Source organism: Camellia sinensis, unplaced genomic scaffold (assembly GCF_055761805.1).
Source record: "Camellia sinensis isolate YWXY unplaced genomic scaffold, ASM5576180v1 Unanchor10, whole genome shotgun sequence".
NCBI classification, from domain to species: Eukaryota; Viridiplantae; Streptophyta; class Magnoliopsida; order Ericales; family Theaceae; genus Camellia; species Camellia sinensis.
The window spans coordinates 7,149,116-7,171,657 of record NW_028128988.1 but is presented as its reverse complement, the minus strand read 5'-3'; the positions used below and the strand labels follow the sequence as shown (position 1 = coordinate 7,171,657).

Here is a 22,542-nt window from a genome sequence, read left to right as displayed (position 1 = left end):
CCAATCAGTGTGTGCTGCGTGTTCACCTTCAATTTGGGCTATGTGTTCAGATAATCAATGTTTTGGGCTGCGTGTTCAACTCTCAATCAGTGTGTGCTCTGTGTTCACCTTCAATTTGGGCTGTGTGTTCAGAATATCAGTGTTTTGGGCTGTGTGTTCAGAAAATCAGTGTTTTGAGCTGCGTGTTCCACTCCCAATCAGTGTGTGCTGCGTGTTCACCTTCAATTTGGGCTGTGTGTTTAGATAATCAATGTTTTGGGCTGCGTGTTCAACTCTCAATCAGTGTGTGCTGTGTGTTCACCTTCAATTTGGGCTGTGCATTCAGAATATTAGTGTTTTGGACTGTGTGTTCAGAATATCAGTGTTTTGGGCTGTGTGTTCAGAATATCAGTGTTTTGGGCTGCGTGTTCAACTCCTAATCAGTGTGTGCTGCGTGATCACCTTCAATTTGGGCTGTGTGTTCAGATAATCAATGTTTTGGGCTGCGTGTTCAACTCTCAATAAGCGTGTGCTGTATGTTCACCTTCAATTTGGGCTGTGTGTTCAGAATATCAGTGTTTTGGGCTGTGTGTTCCGAAAATCAATGTTTTGGGCTGCGTGTTCAACTCCCAATCAGTGTGTGCTGCGTGTTCACCTTAAATTTGGGCTGTGTGTTCAGATAATCAAAGTTTTGGGTTGCGTGTTCAACTCTCAATCAGCGTGTGTTGTATGTTCACCTTCAATTTGGGCTGTGTGTTCAGAATATCAGTGTTTTGGGCTGTGTGTTCAGAATATCATTGTTATGGGCTGTGTGTTCAGAAAATCAATGTTTTGGGCTGTGTGTTCAACTCTCAATCAGTGTATGCTGCGTGTTCACCTTCAATTTGGGCTGTGTGTTCATAAAATCGGTGTTTTGGGCTACGTCTTCAACCCTCAATCAGTGTGTGCTGTGTGTTCACCTTCAATTTGGGATGTGTGTTCAGAAAATCAGTGTGTTGGGCCGCGTGTTCAACCCTCAACCAATGTGTGCCGTTTGTTCACAATCAATTTATGGGCTGAGTGTTCAGGAATTCAAGTGATTGGACCGTGTGTTCAGAGTGCAAACCGAATGCATGAAAAATTCATAATATGTAGAGAAAAGGTAAAAACGAGGTAAATAACTCTCGTGCCTCAATGGAGAGATGATACTCTGGCTCCCACAGAAGGAGATCCCCGGGTGCTCGCTCGTCAAAATCGATGAAATGATGGAAAACAGGCCGCGGGAGAATGTGTACTGGTGGGTCATACCTCTCGGGGATGAAGGGGCGAACCCTCGAAGGCAAAGACATGATGTCAGGCTCACGTCCGGCGCTTGGAGAACCTTCGCCGTGGGGAAATTGACCCGCCATTTCAAGAAATCTGCAAAAGGGGCAAAAATAAGCAAAAATGAGCCAAAATTGGAAAAAGTCAACAAAAGTCAACTCTCGGGAAATGAAAAAGTCAACAAAAGTCAACTCCTGAGAAAATCTTCCAAATATTGAGACAAACACACCTCAAGTGGCGAAAATGAGAAAAGAAGCCCCGAAACCAAAATTTAATCGGTTCAAAGTGCTTAGAACTGAAAGATTTCACGAAAACAACTTGCGTGGGACGTTGGAAAACGCGTATAGAGCACAGATCTGAGGGAGAAAATGGTTTGGGAAGCTAGAGAAGAGGATTTCGGAGCCGCACTTGTGAGCACAAAGTGTTTGGATAAGTGTATTTAAAGAAAAGAGGCTAAAAAGACAAAACTGCCCCCGGATTTGGCAAAGTGGCCGGCCGAATCACTTTTTCTGGCAGGCCGGTCAATCACTTTTCAAAAACTAGCTGGTGGCCTCCCTCTCCCAATAAAGGTGGCCGGCGGTGTTCCCCACATGCCCCCAAGGTCCCTGCAAATTTTGGGAGAGATTGGAGTCCCCGAGACCTGAAAAAGTACAAGAGAAGTACACTTTCTGTCACGAAATCGCTCCGCCGGAACTTCAGCTTCAACTTCCGATGCATGTCTCATCGTTTACTCATCGAAAGTGAGGTATATCCTTTTGAACATGTTGTAACCTCTCCGGGAGGTGAACCGGAGACCGCGATCGAGTCGCCCTCGCCGAAACGCGCATTTCCTTGCTCGTTGTTTTGTGACAAACATACATCCTGGTTTACGCTTGTTCTGCATTATCATGCACATAACTTGCATTCTCATGCACATGCTTGCATTGTCATGCACGTCTCTTTGATATCACCGAGCCTCCATGTTTAAACTCGCGTTGTCACGCACGTTCCTTCCCGCATTGCGATGCGCTTTTCCATCAACACCGCGATTGTCTGTATTCGATATCACATTGAACATATGTTGTTAGATGTGTTGTGCTCTTTGAGTTTCTTTATTTTGCAAGCACGATATTGTATGTACGGTTCATTTGAAGTTGGTGCGACCAGACGAATCGCGCAGGTATCGTATCTTCTCCGTGTGAGACACGACGAGAATTGAATAATTCTCTACATTCCTAACTGCATGAAATGTAGTTGTTGCTTTGCATTCTTGCTTAAAACTGTTGCATCTATTTGCGAATACTTGCCCCATTACAGCTTGCTACATTTGCATGATCATGAGCTACGTCCGGCTTTGTGCATATCATTTTGCATCTTGCCCCCTGCCTGCGGGCGCATCTCTGTTTATCTTGCCTGTTTGTCTAAGTCTTCGACCTTGTCAAAAATGGGTCGTCTCTGGGCTTTGACATTCACTCCCGTCACTTATGACTTTCGAGTTCTATCAAAGAGGGGCAACTGTAGACACCCCATTTTTGACAAACCTTAAGACTCAGACGTGACCGATTGAGCGCTTGGTGATGTTGCATATCGTGCTCGTTCAGAGAGTTCAGAGTCTTGGCCGCGAGCCTTGCCTCCGAACTTTCGGACTCTTTCTCGCTTTGCCTCGGTTTGCGAACCAGGCTCAGTTTTCTCTGTTTTCTCTTCCCGAAGGGAGGGAGAGGTCTCGTAGATTATCTCTCAGTGGCCGTAGGCTACGTTTCGTGGTCGTAGCCCATTTTACCCGTTTAGAGTCCGGTTTTCGATTTTTCGGAGCCGTTGGCCATGTGCCTCGGTTCGGGACCGCCTAACCACCTCCGTTCGCTCTGGTTTTTGGCATACATCTTATTTGGTCCCTTTTGAGGGACACTGTGGCTCGAGAAACCAACTTCGTGGTCAAACACCACTTCCGGTGCCAAACAGTCAGTTTTCGGGGCCTCGGGCTGCGCGTTTCGGCCCCCGAACCTTCATTTTGCATCGGTTTGGGTTCATTTTTGGCAGGGACCTCTGTTTCATTGGTAAGAAGGTCGTAGAAGGGTGGGAGGCCAACAATTGTTCAGACAACCAGTTTTATTCCTCCATCGCCCTCCGTCGCCCGTTTTTTCTCACTTAGAAGCCAATGTTGGCCACCCTAAGGCCACTTTTTCTTGCCCCAAACCACATATTTCTGTTGTACACACCTAGGAGGCCACCAATATCACATGGCCGGCCAGTAATTCTGGTTGACCCTTTTGAAACCCCTCCTAAAAGTGGCCTTTTCTCTCTCCTGGTTTACTTTCTCCAGTTTTTTACTACATGGTTGTGTTGTGCACACATGAGAGGCTCCTTTTTTGGTATGGCCGGCCATCAATCCTCATTGAGCCTTTTGACCCTTGGCCGGCCAGCCATGGGAAGAGCCGACCGGCCACCTGCAACTCCAGTAACCGGCCGGCCGTGATCCTCTCCACTGGTACAGTTCAAATATACATTCTATTTCCCCCCAGATTTTGTATCCGGGGGGCTACATTTTTGGGGGGAAACTTGAATTCTTCCCCCCCCCCCATTTTTCCCCCATTTTCTCCCCCTTTTTGTCTATATATTAGACCCTCCAGCTCTGTTTGGAGGGTTACAAAAATTTCCCCCAAGCCTCTTGCATTGATCCTTCCTCTCCTCCTCTTCCAACCCTCAAAACCTCTCAAGTCCTACACCCCCTTTCTACACCACCACCTAGCACCACACCACCACCTCCACTCCAGCCACTTGGAGCTGCTTTCTAGAGCTGAGGAGCACCATTTCTTGTGCCAAGAGGTTGTCAAAGATTGGTCTACAAGGGTGAGCCTCTTTTCCCCTCTTTTGAGTTCATTTTTGCATGCTTTCTTAGCCATTCTTACTTACACTTTTGGGCTTCGACCCTAACTGAAAATAGCATTTTTTTGAGCGCTTTTTCATATTTGTTTAAGGGCCTCCCACTGTTTGAGGCTTCCTTTTTTCATTTGCTTCTTTACCTCTCTTGTATGCCTATTTCTTGTGTAGTATTTTTGGCCTACGTGTAAATTGTTTTGAGCTCTGTCACAAACTGTAAAGTGGTTTATTTTGAGCCCTTCTTAAACATTGTTGAAGGGCTCATCACTGTTTGAGGCTTCCATTTTCCACTTTCCTTTATATCCCTCTTTTGGACTTATTTTTGCATGATTTGTTACCCCCATGTGTTTGCATTTTTGGACTCTAGTACAAACTGTAAATGGCCTTATTTTGATCCCCTATTCATGTTTGATCAAGGGTGTTTTTCTGTTTGAGGCTCCCTTTTTACACTTTGTGTTTAAACCTCTTTTTAGACCTTATTTTGCATGGTATTTTAAGCTTATTTATTCACTGTTTTGGGCTCGGTTGTAAATTGTAAAGTGCTTAATTTTGAGCCCCTCTTCAACTTTGTTGAGGAATCTTATCCATTTAGGGCCAGCAGCTGCCACTTGCTTCATTACCTCTCTTTCGGGGCCATTTTTGCATGCTAGTATAGCCCTATTTGTGTTCATTGTTTGGCCTTGATTAAAACTGTAAATATGCTTTTTTTGGGGTTTCCTTGAATATTTCTTCATATTTCATGATCAAATAATGCATGTTTTGTATAGCTATAGGCCAATGCATATGCCTAGTTTCGTGTTTCGGGTTCATTCCATGCATCGGGTGCCATGTTTCCATGATTCGAGGCTGTTTTGGGTCATATTTTAGCGCTGAAATTTGCATGCTAGTATGCCATATTCCATGCCTTTCCATGTCTTGTTAGAGTGGCATTCGTGCCTTAGGTTCGGTCCTCGATTTGCGTGCATGTGTGCACGCATTCCGAGTTGTCTCATTTTCATCTCATGGCCTCTTATGTGAGTGTGGCTGAGGTCCACTCATGTTGGTGTAAGCCCATATTGCATTGTGTATGCCATTTCATTTCATAGCATTGTGTATGCTAGGTTGTATGTTACCGCATTGTGTATGCCATGTTATCTCGTGCATTGTGTATGTTATTTCATTTCATAGCATTGTGTATGCTAGGTTGTATATTAGTTGCATTCATGCATGCCATGCATATTGCATTGTACTTGGGAGAGGAGTTAGCCCGAGCACGGGAAACGAGGGACGTTTCGTACTTCGAGTGACAGAACGTGTCTCAATTCCCAGTCACCGACACTCCAGATTATCCATGATGGAGTTTAGGTTTTGTTGTGTTTATGTGTGCATTCATTCCATATTGAGTCATGCAAATCGACTCCTCGGCCATCATGCATCGATATGTGTGATTGGTGGCACGAGGATCGAGGACTACACTCCCTGAAGAGTAGTCACGCATACATGTGTGAAAATACATTGCCATGCCCCTTTCCTGCTCTCTGTTGCAGCAAATCAAGAATCAGCAGTCTTCCGGGGTTTGGCACGCTTTCCAAAAAACATTGCAAAGAGAAGCTAATTGGGGCGTCACAATGGATTTCCGTGCAAAGGCGACCCGGACATGCATCATCCATCATCTGAAGATAAGTCAAGGCAGTCCCTGGCTTGCATGCTAGTTTATTGTTTTCTTAGTTAATTTGGTAATTAATTAGGATTTTTGTAATTATTTGGGCTGTAATTATTCGGGACTGTATATTATTTATTCGGACCCTCTGCGCGAGGGCACAACTGTAATAGGTGTACGTGTGTGTGATATATGTCTTCCAACCCCACGTCTTTCTCCTTTTTATTTACCCGCTTATGATGGTTAAATTAGGGCATGTTTCAATTAGCATACAGTACGATAGCATGTTTGCATTCATTCATCTATTTTGCATGCACCGGGCTCGGCGCATCATACTAATTGCGTTGTATTTTCAATTCCAAGTTGAATACATGTTAGCTGTAGTATTTCATATGCCATGTTTAGAATAGCCGAGCCTGATATAGTTGCATTTTTGCATGTGTTGCATTAGGCATTTCCGTATAATTAGGATCATGCATGGATTTCTAATTAGCTTCTGTTTTGGCTTGGAGTACTCGGTAAGTTTTATGGTTTAGCATCCTTGCATGCGTGTGAGTGACTGCCATGAATAGCACGCTTACCATGAGGCTATATGCTTATGTGATATAACTGCCTGAATGCCTGTGGGTGAAGGTTGGGTTATTTGAATTGGAACAATTCATCAAATGTGTGTTTTAAGCCCACTAGATAGTGGAAAAATAATGTTTTCTAAGCCCACCCGAGGGTGGCAAATCCACGTCTTAGCTTACTTGCGGGTAGCACCCTCAAACCATTTTCAAACAAACAAACATGAAATGTTTTGTTCCAATTCAGGCAATCCAGTCTATACTTGTATGCTGTGCGTATCACATAGTAAATCTAGGCTAATAACCGGAATAAGAACACGTAATGTTTTCAAAAATAGATATCATGGTTAGTAGAGGCCGATCTTTGATCGGGCGAGCGGGGGTGCTCACGAAGTGACCTTCCCCAATCGTACCCAAGTTCCCGAGCCGAGGCAACTTTGGTGATGACGGACACGTGGCCTTAGGCAAACGAGTCAGGGTTTCCTAAATTTCCCCAAAATAAAATATGTAGGCGGCGACTCTGTATCTGGCAAAGCAATCCATGTTTGGCACTTCTTTCAAAAATCTGTTTTCTCAAAACGATTTGCCGGATTTGGACTCTTTGGTTCAGACTTAGAACCGTGACAATTTGAGAGTCCGAACTATAGTGGGCCCAATATCGAACGGAACGGGGGGGACTCGTTCCTCCCCGGGGCGTTCGGGGGACGTCTACACTTATGATGGTTAGATTAGGGCATGTTTCAATTAGCATACAGTATGATGGCATGTTTGCATCATTCATTTGTCTTACATGCACCGGGCTCGATGCACCATACGAACTGCATTTGTATTTCAATTCCAAGTTGAATACATGTTAGCTGTAGCATTTCATATGCCATCTTAGAATAGCCGAGCCTATCTTAGTTGCATTTTGCATGTGTTGCATTAGGCATTTCTGTATAGTTAGGATCATGCATGGATTTCTAACATAGCTTTTGTTTTGGCTTAGAGTACTCGGTAAGTTTTTTTGCTTTAGCATCCTTGCATGTGTGTGAGTGACTGCCATGATAACATGCTTACCATGAGGCTAATCACTTATGTGATATAACTGCCTGAATGCCTGTGGGTGAAGGTTGGGTTATTTGAATTGGAACAATTCGTCAATTGCAAGTTTTAAGCCCACTTGAGAGTGGAAAATCATCATGTTTTCTAAGCTCACCTGAAGGTGGCAAATCCACATTTTAGCCTATTTGCGAGTAGCAAACCGTTTTTTAAAACAAACATGAGATGTTTCGTTCCAATTCAGGCGACCTAGTCTATACTTGTATACTGTGCGCATCACATAGTAAATCTAAGCTAATAACCGGAATAAGAACGCATAGTGTTTTCAAAACCCGATATCATGGTTAGTAGAGGCCGATCTTTGATCGGGGGAGCGGGGGTGCTCACAAAGTGACCTTCTCCAATCGTACCCAAGTTCCCGAGCCGAGGCAACTTTGGTGATGACGGACACGTGGCCTTAGGCAACGAGTCAGGGTTTCCTAAATTTCCTAAAATAAAATATTTAGGTGGCGACTCTGTATCTGGCAAAGCAGTCCATGTTTGGTACTTCTTTCAAAAAATTTGTTTTAAAAAATGATTTGCCAGATTTGGACTCTTTGATGATTCATCGGTCTTGCATTGCACTCTGCGAGATTAGATACAGGACCGTGACATTGAGTCCTGAACTGTAGTGACCCCAAATGAACAACACGGGATTCATCCTCCTGGGATGTTCGGGGACGTCTACAACCGTAGTTGCGGGTGCGACCACCATGACCGCGAACGTGACCCTCCTACTCGCAGCCTAGCATCGCGACCCATCACAGGTAACACACTCACTTCCCCATACACAGACCTAAACACTAGGTTTGGTCGCGGCATGCCATGGCCCATCGCATGTGCGACCTCCAGACCAGTCCATTGTGGCGCGAAGGCCATGGTCGCGGGTGCGACTTTGTCACACCCCAACTCCAGGCATGACCGTCCGTAGCCCACAGGGACTAAGCCCAAGGCACACGTAAGCCTTAAACATGAACCCAAAATCACAAAGAATAAATGTGACGATAGCCCAGAAATAAATAAATCAAAACCCAATCCACTGATATGTCACAAAACTAAATGGTAAAACCAACCACAGCCAACTTCCAAAAATATATACTAAATGGGACACAAATTGCCCACAAAAATAAAATAATTTCAAATCAAACCCAACCACAACGTATGCACAAAACTCGACATAACAAGCTAAAACAAAATAAATAAATGTCCTAGAGGTCCATGCAATCGAGTCCCCACTACGCCACAAGTCCATTCTAAGTCCTTCTAACACCTGGAAATGATAAACAACTAAGTCAACTGATAGCTCAGTGTGTGGCAACATGGATAGTATATACAGTTTTGAAAGCAATGATCAATTCCAAAATAAGATATATATCATAGAAACTAGATTCGCATACAATTTTGATAAAGATAATCTCTTTAAAAAGAAGGTTTCATAGTTCAACAGTTAAAATATTCATGTCTCTCAAGAACATGATAAATGACATTTTTCACTTCAAACAGATTACAACATGAACAGCAATAATTTTTTGGGTACCAAGAAATAACATATAATATGCCACACAGTTCTCAAGGCTATAAGCCCCGTTGGATCTAATACCGAACTAAGAGTCATCCTCAGGGTGGCAACCTGGGCCTTTTCTCTAGGGCGATCCGATTGAAGGTCACCTAACTTAACATAGGTCTTTTCCTTACAATCGTTGAGCACTAGAGTCATCACGGCCCAACCCGGATCTGTTCCCTAGTGGCCAGAGTCACCACACATAGTGGAATAATTTCCTTGGACTAAATACACAGATGGTCCCAATAATCAATACACATCAGTTTCACAAAACATGGTAGTTCACCATTATAAACATGAGACCAAAACAAATAGTTTATAGTATGCCAAGTTCACGCGTGTTTCAGAAATAATTTAATTCCATTGATAATATAATAATTTATCAAAACAGTTTAGTCCTGAAACAACAATTTAATTTTCCAACAGTTCAAGGTAGGGAACATTTATAAAAATATGTAGCATGAAACTACTCACCTGAAAATGAAATAATATAATCCTTGAATAGAGTATGAAAGTCCAACTAGTGCCCTGAACCAAGTATGAAAACTACACGTCACTGCTAATTTAAAAATACTAAAGAATAAGAACTAAGTAACCCCAAACTAAAGCGCACTAACACGGCTCAACCCAACTCACCGGTACTCTTAAATATTACCTAAGTTCATGTTCTTCAAGGTCTAAAATCACCCAAGACATGGGTTCCGATCTAAACTTAACTAAAAGTGACTTTAAGATAAAACAGAGTTTTAAACAAGTTTTTCCAATCTATTCGCTAATTTTGAAAATTATAAAACCCACTCCATGCTGTTCGAAAAATTCCAAAACCCTCAAGAAATCAACTAATGTATCCTAAGTTTCAACTCAATTAGTTTTACTTGATTTGCTTATCAAAATAATTATTTACAATTAATTATGCCCAAACAGGTTGTTTTCTGCAGCACTTTAAATAAATTAATGGTTCTCTTAGTATACATGAGCAATCAATGCAAGGCTAAAAGCCTAAGAAACTGGACTCGTAACCGGTTCTAATGACGTTGATTTGATAATTTTCAGATTTATATCCAAAGAGAACGACACTCCCGAACTTTCTATTTTAAACCAGTTTTCTGGACAGATTTGAACGCATCAGTTTATATGGATTTTGACTCCCAAAAATTATGAAAAATTTCAGATATTCAATTCAATATGTAATTAATCTACTGTAAAAATTTCAGTTCAAAGTTCATCCGTTTGATATGGTTTCTTGATTTTTAAAGTTTGTGACTCTGTACAGAATTTTTAGATTACAATTTACACCCTCTGCATTGCACTCTCACAATCCAACCCATTACCACCCAAACACACCTCCAGCCCTTCACCTTACCAAAGCCATACATGCTATCCTCCAAATAACCTCTGCACACAAGCCATTCACTATACCCAAAACAGTACTCAAGAATACCCAAAACAGTGCCAAACGGCACATCACAATGAGGAAAGAAGGGGGGAAAAAATGTAAAAGAAGAGACAAAACAATTAAAACATTAGTCTACCTTGAAGAATTTGCTTTCGATTCAGATGATTCCTAGAGACAACCCAACGTAGCTTCTCTTTCCCTCTCTCCTTTCTTTCTCTCACGGCTGCTATGTGTTGAAAGTGTTGGGGAAAAAAAATTATAATAAGGGTTAGGGCTTTTGTTAGGAAAACTAGGGTTGTTTTTTTTAAATATCTAAACAAAAGGTTTTAAATTATTATCTCTTTATATTATTTTAATTTCAATCTCCATTAAAATACAAATATTATTAGATCAAAATATGCTTACTAATTTGTCACTTAATTTTATTTATTTATTTTAAATAATAAATTTTGCCTTTAAATTAAAGACTTTCACCATAAATTTATTTTAGGTTTTAAAATTAATTAAAAGACCTTCCAAATATTTAATTTGTACTTTAGGATTCACGACCAAAATATTTGAGACTGTAATATTATTATTATTTAAATATTTACTTGGTTTGTATATTCGGGTTCTCACGGACTTGGCCAAGGATAGAAAGGCTGGGTTGTTGTTCCATAGCCAGCCCAAGACACCCCAAGGCCTTAAACCACACCAACAAAGCCACAAACACTTGAGACAACCCCATGCCCCAACCTGAGAGAATAAAATGGATTGGTCCCCGATCCGGGCCCTACAATCTCCCCCACTTAGGAAATTTCATCCTCGAAATTAAAGAGAATGCCTAAAACACTAGGAACACAATTGGAAAAAGGAATACACCCACTAATCCCAAGCTAGATCCATATACGGGATACTTTTCCTGATCGTGGTCTAACCCCTTGGTGCCCCAAAGACGTCCGAACAACACACAACAAAAGAGAAGTTGCAACTATCTCCTTGACCCACATAACCCGTTCGGATCTACGAGACTAAACCAAACAACCATGCTACTCGCACCCTAAACGCCAACCGCACTCAACCAACTAAACATGAACTGAGAGTTTAACACTCGAACCCTAAGGAAAAACCACACTGACAACCAAAACCCTCAGCTAACTCTCACCGAAAAGAGGACGACACCCACTAACCATGGTCTACGGAGACCAATCTCTGGCACCACCAAAAACAACCAACGTCAAACCCGTTCAAACCCAAAACATATAATTAATAACTGAAACCAAATCATAACACAATTCACCCCTATAAGGTCAAACAAAACAATCACATAATACGGTTAAAATAACAATTGTCTTATTATCTTGAAAATTCTTTTATCATGTATACCGTTTCCCAAAAGTTGTTCAAACTCACACCATTTTCCAACTGAAAATTTGTTTCAAAAACTCCGAATTAAGACCATTTGATTTGTAAACATTTTTGCAAAACAAATTACAGCCCCAATATTCTCAATTTGTATGATGCCATAAGGGGCCATAAAACCCAAAAAAAAAAAAAAATCTCCAAATCTGCCTTTTCAACAACCAACCGCTGAATCCTAACCATCACCCAACTATATCCATCACACCCACGGTGATCTTACAACCCAACATATACATTGCTATAACAACAACAAATAGAAATAAACAAGGTGCTAAGAGAGAAAATACAGTACACACGACTTCCCAAATTTTGAAAGTTTCAAACCAATACAAACACCAACGAGATAAATCATCAATACACAAAGGCGCAAGAGTGCTCCCAAAACCAAGATGCTAACACATTACCCCAACTCAGGGGGTTCCATAAACTCACACCGATACCCACACACCGATAATCATGCACACATAAGCCAGGCTCAACGCCTCCAAGTATAACCTAAGGCACTACCCCACTTTACAACCATTTGCCTGAACCGAAGCAATTTTCGAGGTGACTACTTGTCAACCTACTTCGAATACCACACATCCAATCCATTGGTTCTAAACCAAACCAAAACAAACCAAACTAAAGCAAACCAACCTTAAGTCCCATCAAAGGGGATCGGCTACAAGAATCTGTCTTCTCTATGTGACTTAATCCAACTCACCAATTCTTTACTCACACAATTCAAACGTCTACACGTTAACCAACTCCAATCACCCCTATCTGGGGTTTAATACTCATATACATGTACCAATAGCTATTCACAATACAACTCCACTATCAAGCACCCCAGAACTATTCACAATACCCAAAGCTATAGAGCCACACCAGGGCTTCTAATTTCCACAACACTACCAGCTTAAGAAATTTAAACCTCTAACATGTGCCCAAATCATTGGGATGAAACAACAACAAACAAATAAATAACATGAGCAGGTATACAACTCCTACTGCCACCATATGACCCACAATAGTAACACTACCACCCAATTCCCAAAACTTCAACACACTCTGTGTCCCTTCAAGGACCATCGAACAACACATACCCACACCGGGGGCAATCATACCAAACAACACCTGATCACTCATAACTATAACAAGAGTAATTCTATTTATTGTGTATCTAGCTCACAAAGACTCTTTCCCCGGTTGCCTCTCACTAGGCCTAGTAGTCTCCTACAATAGGAATTTTTTTTTTTTTTGATCGGCAAAAAAGAAGCTTTATTGATGGAAAAACATACAGAGTATGATAACGTAAATCAATAAAAAGGAGGGTGCGAAAAACATCACAGTGAAACATTCAGATCCCAACTAGGTTGGCACCTAAATGCACACCAAATCATCTGCAAGCACAAACTCCGAGCTCGAAGTTGGTGAGTAACCAACATGCAGAGCTCATACAATAGGATTTGACGATATGGCCTCCCTCTTTCCCATTCTCACACACACCCTTCTATAACACATCCTCAAGCAACCACACACAGAATCCCTCTATTCAATCCAAAACAACAACACTTCTCTATAGCCACCAGCTCCAAAACAATCCTAACAACCAATTACATCTCACCCCCCAATCTGTGCCCATGGAATAATCTCCCGGCATACTCGACCAACAGTTTCCTCAATACTACAATTTTAACTAGGTGACAATGTTTGTCCTTAGAGAAATATTCGAAGCTGCACGTGCCAGAATGGGTTGGCTTGGTGATTGTGCAAAGGTATACTTTTGTTTCAAATTTTGGACTGTTAAATTTGATCGGAAGTCCTATTTTGAATATGGAATCTTGATTATTGAAATTCTACAGATTATTGCTTCAGAAAATCAACCAGTGCATTGGACAACTCCTCTAGGTCTTCCTGTTGTGCAACCCTACTTTAAAACTGAATGGCATGTTGCGAGTATTTGAGTTTAGTTGTATTTTGAAATCATACAATGTAATTCCTCATAAAATCTGTGAAATGATATTTGTTAGTAATGGGCGCCCATGTGGCATGACCATTTGAATTTGAATTTGAACCTTATCCAAATAGGTTTTGAAATTGAATTCAAACCTATTTAGGATAACCACTCAGGATACAGATATTATCTCCATTAACTGATATGGATAGATAATAATAACAGATTATATATCTGATATATGGGATATGGGTGATTACGTGAAAAAGAACGTATATTTGAGTTTTTCCTATATACTGACTCTCTCCCAAAAAATAACGATCAAAGCTATTTGCATTGTTGTTTGTGTGGGTGATATTCACTATTGTAATATCACCCCACTGCTGGGTTGATTGATTAGATTCAGGAAGCACGTGATTTACCCACGAGATCCTTCAATTCAGACTCTGTTTGAAGGGTATGATCATAATTTTTATTCCGCTGCGTTATACTTTGTTTACAATATTGGTCTCCATCTGATTTTTTAAAAATTCTGTGATTACTTATTTAACAAATCACACCGTGGTGCTGGAGATAAGAACTTCTCTTCAGGTGTTGGCTTTGCAGCGTGAGGGCGACTCTGTAAGTACATATCATCTTTTTGGTAGAAATTCTCCCTCTTTTCTGATTCCTTAGTTTCCATAACTTTCATTATCAGGTGAACTCTAGGTAGAGGTTAGGAAACAGAGAACAACATTTCCTCCGAATTTTGTGCACTCACTTGATGGTTCACACATGATGATGACTGCTGTTGCATGCAGGGATGCTGGATTACGTTTTGCAGGTACCATTTTATTTAGAGCTTAAACCTATTCAGAAAGAGACTTTGAATTTTTTAAGGATCATCTTATCCTTCTGTGTTTGCCATCCATCAAGTGGCATGTTATGTGATCATTGATAGTTTTTTTAGTTCATGTTCAGCAGCTACGAAATCAAAAACAACTTTTAAAATCAGATTAATATTTTCATAAATTTCTTCACCAAGAACTTTTAATCTTAGGAGTTGCTTGAAGATTGAACGTGTCTTGATTTGTTTCTTGCTATATAATTCTACCAGAAGAAATCCAAAGCTCCTTTTAAGTTTTAATGGTGATGCCTCACAATGGCATGTTCTATTCAAAGGCTTCATCTGCAAGCCCCAGGTCTGCAGATGACCCTTATTGAATTTATTATCTAATAAAGAGGGCCGACGATCTAACAAATTTTTGCGAATCCCATAAATAATTTTGCGAAGGATGCCATCAAGCTGATTGAAGCTATAAAAGAAAAAAAGAGCCCAAGAATGGATGTAAATTCTGTATAGCGAGTGAGTGGAACAAAGTGACAAGTGAAAGGTAGTTGAAGAATCTGTATTATACACTTGGATTCTCTAATTGTAACAATGTTTAAAGAACAAGGAGCTCGCTTTTGATAGTAAAGAAAAATTTCTAACTTCTCACATGGATAGGAGATAGAATTCCTTTTTGCCCTACATCCTATTTAATTTCAATCTTATATCCAGATATTATGCACTAAACAATGTTTTTAAATGTTTGGAACTTGCCCACATGCCCCGCGTCTAATATTTGGATACATATTTTAATATATCTAAAATTAAGAAAAGAAGGTCCAATGCTTGGACACATACCCCCACCCAACACGCATACACAAGTCCATGTAGCATAATTGAGTCCAACTTATTGGTTAAGTGATCTATTTTCTCCAATCCTGTAGGGAAGCTCGTACTGCTGGTACCATGCTCTAACATGAAAATGAAGAAAATGATCTCCCTATAGAACCAAGCACATCAAATAATTCTGGCCATACATATCAGCTGGTGGGTTCACCATTAATGATATTGTTTCACTCACATTGTTCCACCTGTATTTTCTGTGGTTGTTTCTGTGTTTCTACGCTTTGAATTTATTAAGTTGTAGATTACAGGAAGTCTATTGTTCAACATTTGTCTGGACTCCAGGATTATGCTTTATGTGGGATCCATAATTACAGAAGTGTCTAATCTTTTTTATTTTTCCGTCTTTATATTTTTTTTGCACATATCTCCGAGTTGACCACTGGGAGAAGTTCTTGAATCTCCGGATAACTTTAGAAGTTGTTATGTGAACTTGGTGAATGGCGTTGTACTACAATTAAGTCATAATTAAGTGAAACACTCTGATTTATTGGCTTCAGTCAACTTATTGCCTAAATCCACATATTCACTTCTATCTTCTCAACCACAGTTAAAGTCTCTTAATGGATGTCAGAAATAAATTAATTTCATTTTATAACCCTAAAGGGTTTGGTTTAGTGGGTAAAGAAAGCAACCAAAGGGCTTACCACCCAAAAGGTTGTAGGTTCAAAACCCACAAGGCCAAATATCTCAAACCTTGGTGTCCCTAGAGGTTTGTCCGGTTGTTAATCTCAAGGTCCTGGGATTTAGGCGAGGTATGCGTAAACTAGTCCGGACACCCGATTATAAAAAAGAAAAAAAAAATCATTTTATTTCCTAATATTACACGATCATATTAAGAATTCAAATATATAATATCCATTTGTGTTGTCTTTTAACTTGAATCAAGTCTAATATGCAATTATATGTCCCCACTAGTGTGCCGTATGTTTTTAAATTCATAATTATATTAAAATGCTTCTATTTAATGCATGTTCCAATGCAGGTCAAACATTTATTTTCAGACAATTTTTTAATCAAACATTTTTGAAACTCTGACCAGCTTTTATAGGCTCTTCCTTGGGAAAGACTGGAGGGGAATTTGTAGAAAATGAGAAATTTATGTTTCCTATTTAATTTCATGTTGTTGTCTGTTTCAGGGGTGCATGACTCTTTCTGGACGCATGCATGTGACGTTGATAGGATGAATATGCTTACTTGAAGATGTAAGCATATCTCTCTCTCTCTCTCTCTCCTGAGCACACTAATAATAACATGGAGTTTTGTTGTAATTCCTTATTCATATAAAGCCATTATTGCTTCATGGATCTGAATATCAACATACAAATGACATGAAAATTTTGAATTAATTTACTTATATATCTACATAATATTCTGATTCTCTTTACCCAGTTGCTTGAAAGCTTCCAGAGATCATATCCAGAGTTGACATTTCCTCCCCTCCCAGAAAGAGGCGACTTCGACTTGCAAGTTCTCTATTCTCCATCCTTCTTCAACTAACCCGTCCACATATATTTCTATCATTTGAGTCTTCAAAAAAGTATCAAAAACATGGTTGAAGTGGGATCCCCAGGAACATGGGTGGAACTTAAGACCACATTTACAGTGTGAAGTGAAAGCTGGGGTTTGCTCCTAGTCCTGTGCTGTCGAGTAAGACACAGAGCTGGAAGGGTTGCCTAGTTTGCAGGACAAACCCTGTTTGATCATCATCTAGATTCATTGATAGAAAAATGCTAAATAGTATGGATTCTGATTCAACATTGCTGATTCTTCTTGGTGCTAAATTAGGTGTAACAATTTTGTTCTTACCAGTTGATTCAATTTTGTATTCTTTCTATGTATTGTATAGTTTTGTATTTGGAATACGAAAATAGATGGGAAGAGGCGTTTTAGAGCAGGGAAGATGTAGCCAAATTATGTAACCTGTATACTACAATGGGAAAATATAATTTTATGGGACATATTTACACATAATTGCTTATTCTCTGATCCATAAAGATTATAGTAGAAATCTAATGTATAAAAATGTGTGTTTACTATTGCATTTTAATCTTATACTCAGGCTAGCTTCCCTTTCTCTCCCATTTTTCTTTCTCTCTTCTGATTCTTGCCTGCCGCCACCACCAACACCACCACCAATTCTGGCCATCCGAGAGTTATGGTCACCTTTTATGTCGTTCAATTGCGGAAACAATTTCAGAGGGGGAAGAGCGAGAGATAGTTGCAAATGCAAGGTTTTAAAAAGCGGTCGCAACCGTTACGTAACGCCGTTACGTAACAGTTGTGGTGGTTACCGTCACTCGTTATGGACGCTATAGCAATTTGACAGAAATTCACGTGTAAAGCGTTTCGGTGTTACATGCCTTAGTGGTACCATAACAGTTGTAACTGTCTGTTATACACCGTTACACCCTTTTACAATATTCTAAATAGTTTCCTTTAATAATAATAATAATAATAATAATAATAATAATAATAAAAGAATACAAAAAATAGAACAAATACTCAAGTGATTTAAACCAAAAGAAAAAATCTTATATGAATTTTTTTTTATTTATAATTTTTATTTCATTACATTAGCATGTAAAATAAAATATATATAAACAGTGGTTGCATTTATTTTTATAATCACTTTATTTAATATTTTTTATTTTGTTAATGTGTTGTCTAAAAAATGTCTTTAAAAAATAAATAAAATTAGTAGTTCAAAAATAATTTTTAATACTTAATTGTAAATAATTTTATTTAGTTAGCTGTAAAGTGTTGTCTAAAAAAATGCCTCAAAAATAATTTTTGTTTAAGGCACAATTTTTATTTTTATAATCATTTAATAATTGTGAATGTTTTTTATTCAGTTGGTTCAGGTATTGGTCAAAAATAATTTGTAAACATTTAAAATTAAGTATTCTTAAAGTCATTAACTATTGACATAAAATATAAAAAACACATTTTCTAGTGATTTGAAAATATGTACATTAGATCATATTTAAAAATTAACAAAAATTGATTAAAATCCATTTTAAACATCAATAAATGAGATTCAGAAGAAAAAAAAATATGCATATCAGTAAGTTTTTTTCAAATTGTACTAAAAAAAAAAAATCGTGGTTCCGATTACTGTAACCGTTACGTTACGGTCTTTACACCCCGCAACCGCAATTGCAACCACGCCACCGCAACCGTTTCGGTGATTGCAACCGCTTTTCAAAATCTTAGTCACATGTCATCACTTATCTATTTATATATATAGAGTAGTGAAATAAATATGATAAAAAATTATAATCATAGCAAATTAATCGATGATGTTGCAGTTGTCAAAAAAAAAATTTGTTTTGTTTGTTTTTTTTCAATTTTTTGATTTAATGCAATCTGAGAGATGAGTGCGACGGGAAAAAATAGTAACACGTCTACAATTAGTAACACATCCATCGCTGATTTTTTTTTTAATTTTTTTTTTTTTCACTTTTACATTATTTTTGTGAATGAAGAGACTTTACAATTAGTGGTAAATACTTTATGTTGGTGAAAATACCAGAAAAAATTATATTTTATTGATAAATGATGGAAAGAAAATGAGATACAAATAGATCAGGCTAAGATACGAATATCTCGTTTTTTTTAAAGAGATCAAGACCACTGCGGTAGAAAGAATCCAAATACCAATGCAGCAGTCACAAAACTATGACTTGTCCTCTCCAGGATACAACAGCCCGACCACTTGTCGTATGGTTCAGGCCAACTCTGCACATGATGGTGAACCCAACGCTCCACCAATAAAACACCCTTTTTTGGTAGTAATATCTCTTGTATGGAAAATAGTTGTGTTGGTATAGAAAATAGTAGATGAGAGGAACTATTTATAGGTCACTAGGACCTTACAACTTATACCAAAAAATAATGACCATTAAACAAGAGAAAATGGTTACACCAAAATAATGACCATTGACCAAGAGAAAATGGTTACACCAAAATAATGACCATTGACCAAGAGAAAATGGAGAGACTCCAAAATTAACTCACCACCAAGGTTATGAATTCTAATTAATCTCCATTCATGACCAAGATAAGAGGTTACCAAGGTAATGAAACTCAATTTATGAAAAAGATAAATCAATAAATAAATAAAAGATATTAAAATAGACCAACACTTTACTGTATCAAAGTAACAGAAGAGTGATACATTACAAAATTTTGACATCAATAGATTAAAAAATACAAATAAATCATAACAAGATCAAACAATGACAATCGTATCAGAATCACCAATACATAAAACATAACAAGAAAGGGTCACTATATATGTATAATAACAAAATTGTTTCTTTATAGTTGAAAGATCAAAGAATCAGTATCCGAACAAAACATATGTTAAGATCAAAGATTAACTACACACGAATTGTATTATATTATATTCACAATGCACAATATCACACAAGTACTAAACCATGGTAGCACAAAATGACCTACAAAAGGGACATTGACTAGTCTTTGGCAACCACTTAAACAAGCAATCTCTGTGAAACATATGCAAGCAAGGCGTTATCGCAACCATCATTCCTGCACATATCTCCCCCAAACAAATCGAACAATCATCAACTGGTTCTTCATCATCGTCTCCATCAAACTCCTTCACTCTCATCGCAGCCTCAATCTCGTGAAGCCCTTGACACTCATGGCACGACATTGGTTCCTCCAGGTCGGACAATAACCCACCACGAATCTCTTCAACTTCTTCAACAGACAATTTTCTGCGCTTTAGACCCTTGGATTCATCATCATCTATAACTTTTCGCTTCTTGCACCATGAAAAGGGTGATGGTGCAACCCTCTTTCGCGTATAGCTCATAGTCATCAAAATATAAACATCTACCACTACGACGATTGTGGGATTTTGATAGAGTGTTTCGATATCGAACTTGAAACAACTTAGCAGATATGCAGATATGTCTTTTCTCAGATTTATAGCTGTGTTTTTGGAATGGAACTGTTTGTCTTCAATGACTTGAGAAACCAAATATTGTGTGGAGTCTAGGGTTGATAATGTTTCGAGTTCAAACAAAGATGCTGAGTAGATCTTTCTAACACCGCCATGTTCGATCCGAGTTGCTTTCTTGGATACGTTGTTGATGCGAAACATGAACAACCCTTGTGATTCTTCTATGTTGTGAAGCTTTTGGTTCCACTTGAAGACATGAACATTGAGGTCTTTCACTTCTTCATTAAGACTCACCATCTCTCTCTTCTCTCTCTCAACACAGAGTTCTTGCGGCAATAGAGGAGTGAGCAGGTAGGATTTGTAAAACTAGTATACAAATTTGAGATGGGAGTTTTTTTTCCATGTAATATACTTGTTAAGCAAGAAAGGGAAAGTACTTTCTTTCTGTCTAGGAAAATGCAATTTTGGCATTTCAGATAGATGAGGTATCTATTAGTTCTAATTTTGTTTTTAGTGAATTTTTAATGGTTTAAGCAAATTTTTTACTTTTTAATACACTAAATATAAATACAATTAAAAAGTATAATACTTGTGAAAAAAATCTTTAAAAAATTCACTAAATACCAAAAATATAAAAAAAAATATATAAAATTCAATACATTTTCATATTCATGTATATTTATTATTTTTTAAAAACAATTTTTTACTTTTTCGGTACATCTAAGTGCATCTAAAAAATTTTAAAAAAAAAATTTAAAATATTTTTTTAAAAATTCACTAAAAACAAAAAAAATATGAAAAAAAAAACTCAATTTAAAAAAAATTGAATTTAGAAACTTAAAACCAAATAGAGTGAATAAATTTTTTAATTTTTTTTTTATAACACCTGATTTTATAAAAAATCTATAACTGTTTTAAGTTTGGTTAACATATATAGGGATGGCTCAACCTTTCTAGGGTTTAAGACAAAATTTTAAAGCGAGGTTTTTTTTTTTTTTTTTTTTTTTTGATCAGCAAAAGAACTTTATTGATATAAAACACAAAACAAGCATACAATACATCAACAATGCGGGGGAGTGCACTAAGCATTATAGCTAACCTTAACGATCCCAACTAGGTTGGCACCGCAAAAGAAGCACAATCATATGCTAGCACAAGCCCAAGATTGGCGAGAAACCAATCAGAAACAACCAAAGTAAGATAGATGGAAAAACAAAAACAACAAAACAACGAACAAAACAACAACAACCTATGCAGCATCCAAAACACTCCCAGACCAGCAGTAGCAATTATACCAGACCAGCCCATACAGCAACAACATTCCTAATGCAGTATTACTCAGAACAACCAATAAAACAACAACAGCCAATGCAGCTCCAGTAAATCAACCAATACAGCAACCAAAACACTCCCAGACCAGCGGCAGACCAGCAGTAGCAATTATACCAGACCAGCCTATACAGCAGCATGACCAACAACAGCATACAAACATCATTCAGCAGACCTAAACACCAGCATCAAACCTACACTTATATGGTGTGCACCCCATCCCCCTACTGCTGCCCAAAACAGAACAAAGACCAGAGCACCAACTGGACTAAACACTCAATCACACTACCATCACCCCAAGCACAACCTGATTATTTCCACCACAGAACACAACAACATAAAGATCATAGTAGAACACCCCAACCAGATCGCGCCCCAGAACACCACAGCAGTAGCATCTGGACTACCCCTTACAAACACATCCTAATCTGCTGCAAATTGAACAAGAAGTCATGCACAGAGTAATGCAGACCTGGCACACAAGTCTTGGCCCAAAAAACTACTCCAAGTTTTACAACTTCCACCAAATCAGAGAAATTTTCCTGCCCATTATTGAAAACAATCTCATTTCGAAATTTCCAAATTGACCACAATACAACCAATGGCACAATCTTCCAAATGCACAAAACTTTTTTCTTAAATCTAATTCCAGACCACCATTGTAACAGAGCTTCAATAGAACTCGGAGTTGCCCAACACACATCCCACTAGCTCAACATTGCAGCCCACACTTTCCACACCAATGGACACTGTAGAAGAACATGACTAACTGACTCCACTTCACTTCTGCAGAAAACACACAAAGTACTAGCATCAGCTGGCAACACCCCAATCCGATGAAGGAAAG

The 22,542-nt window shown here is 38.6% G+C and overlaps 1 pseudogene across 1 annotated transcript in view; it reads left to right on the top strand.

The window, feature by feature from the left end:
• LOC114319380 (DNA-directed RNA polymerase 3, chloroplastic-like) overlaps positions 1-16,930 on the top strand; it is a 267,942-nt pseudogene extending 251,012 nt beyond the window's left edge. Inside the window, exons 15-20 of the transcript XR_014357690.1 lie at positions 13,466-13,540; positions 13,628-13,717; positions 14,293-14,340; positions 14,428-14,542; positions 16,570-16,641; positions 16,785-16,930. The product of XR_014357690.1 is annotated as a DNA-directed RNA polymerase 3, chloroplastic-like (transcript). The remainder of the gene's footprint in view (positions 1-13,465; positions 13,541-13,627; positions 13,718-14,292; positions 14,341-14,427; positions 14,543-16,569; positions 16,642-16,784) is intronic.
• Positions 16,931-22,542: the final 5,612 nt, after the last annotated feature.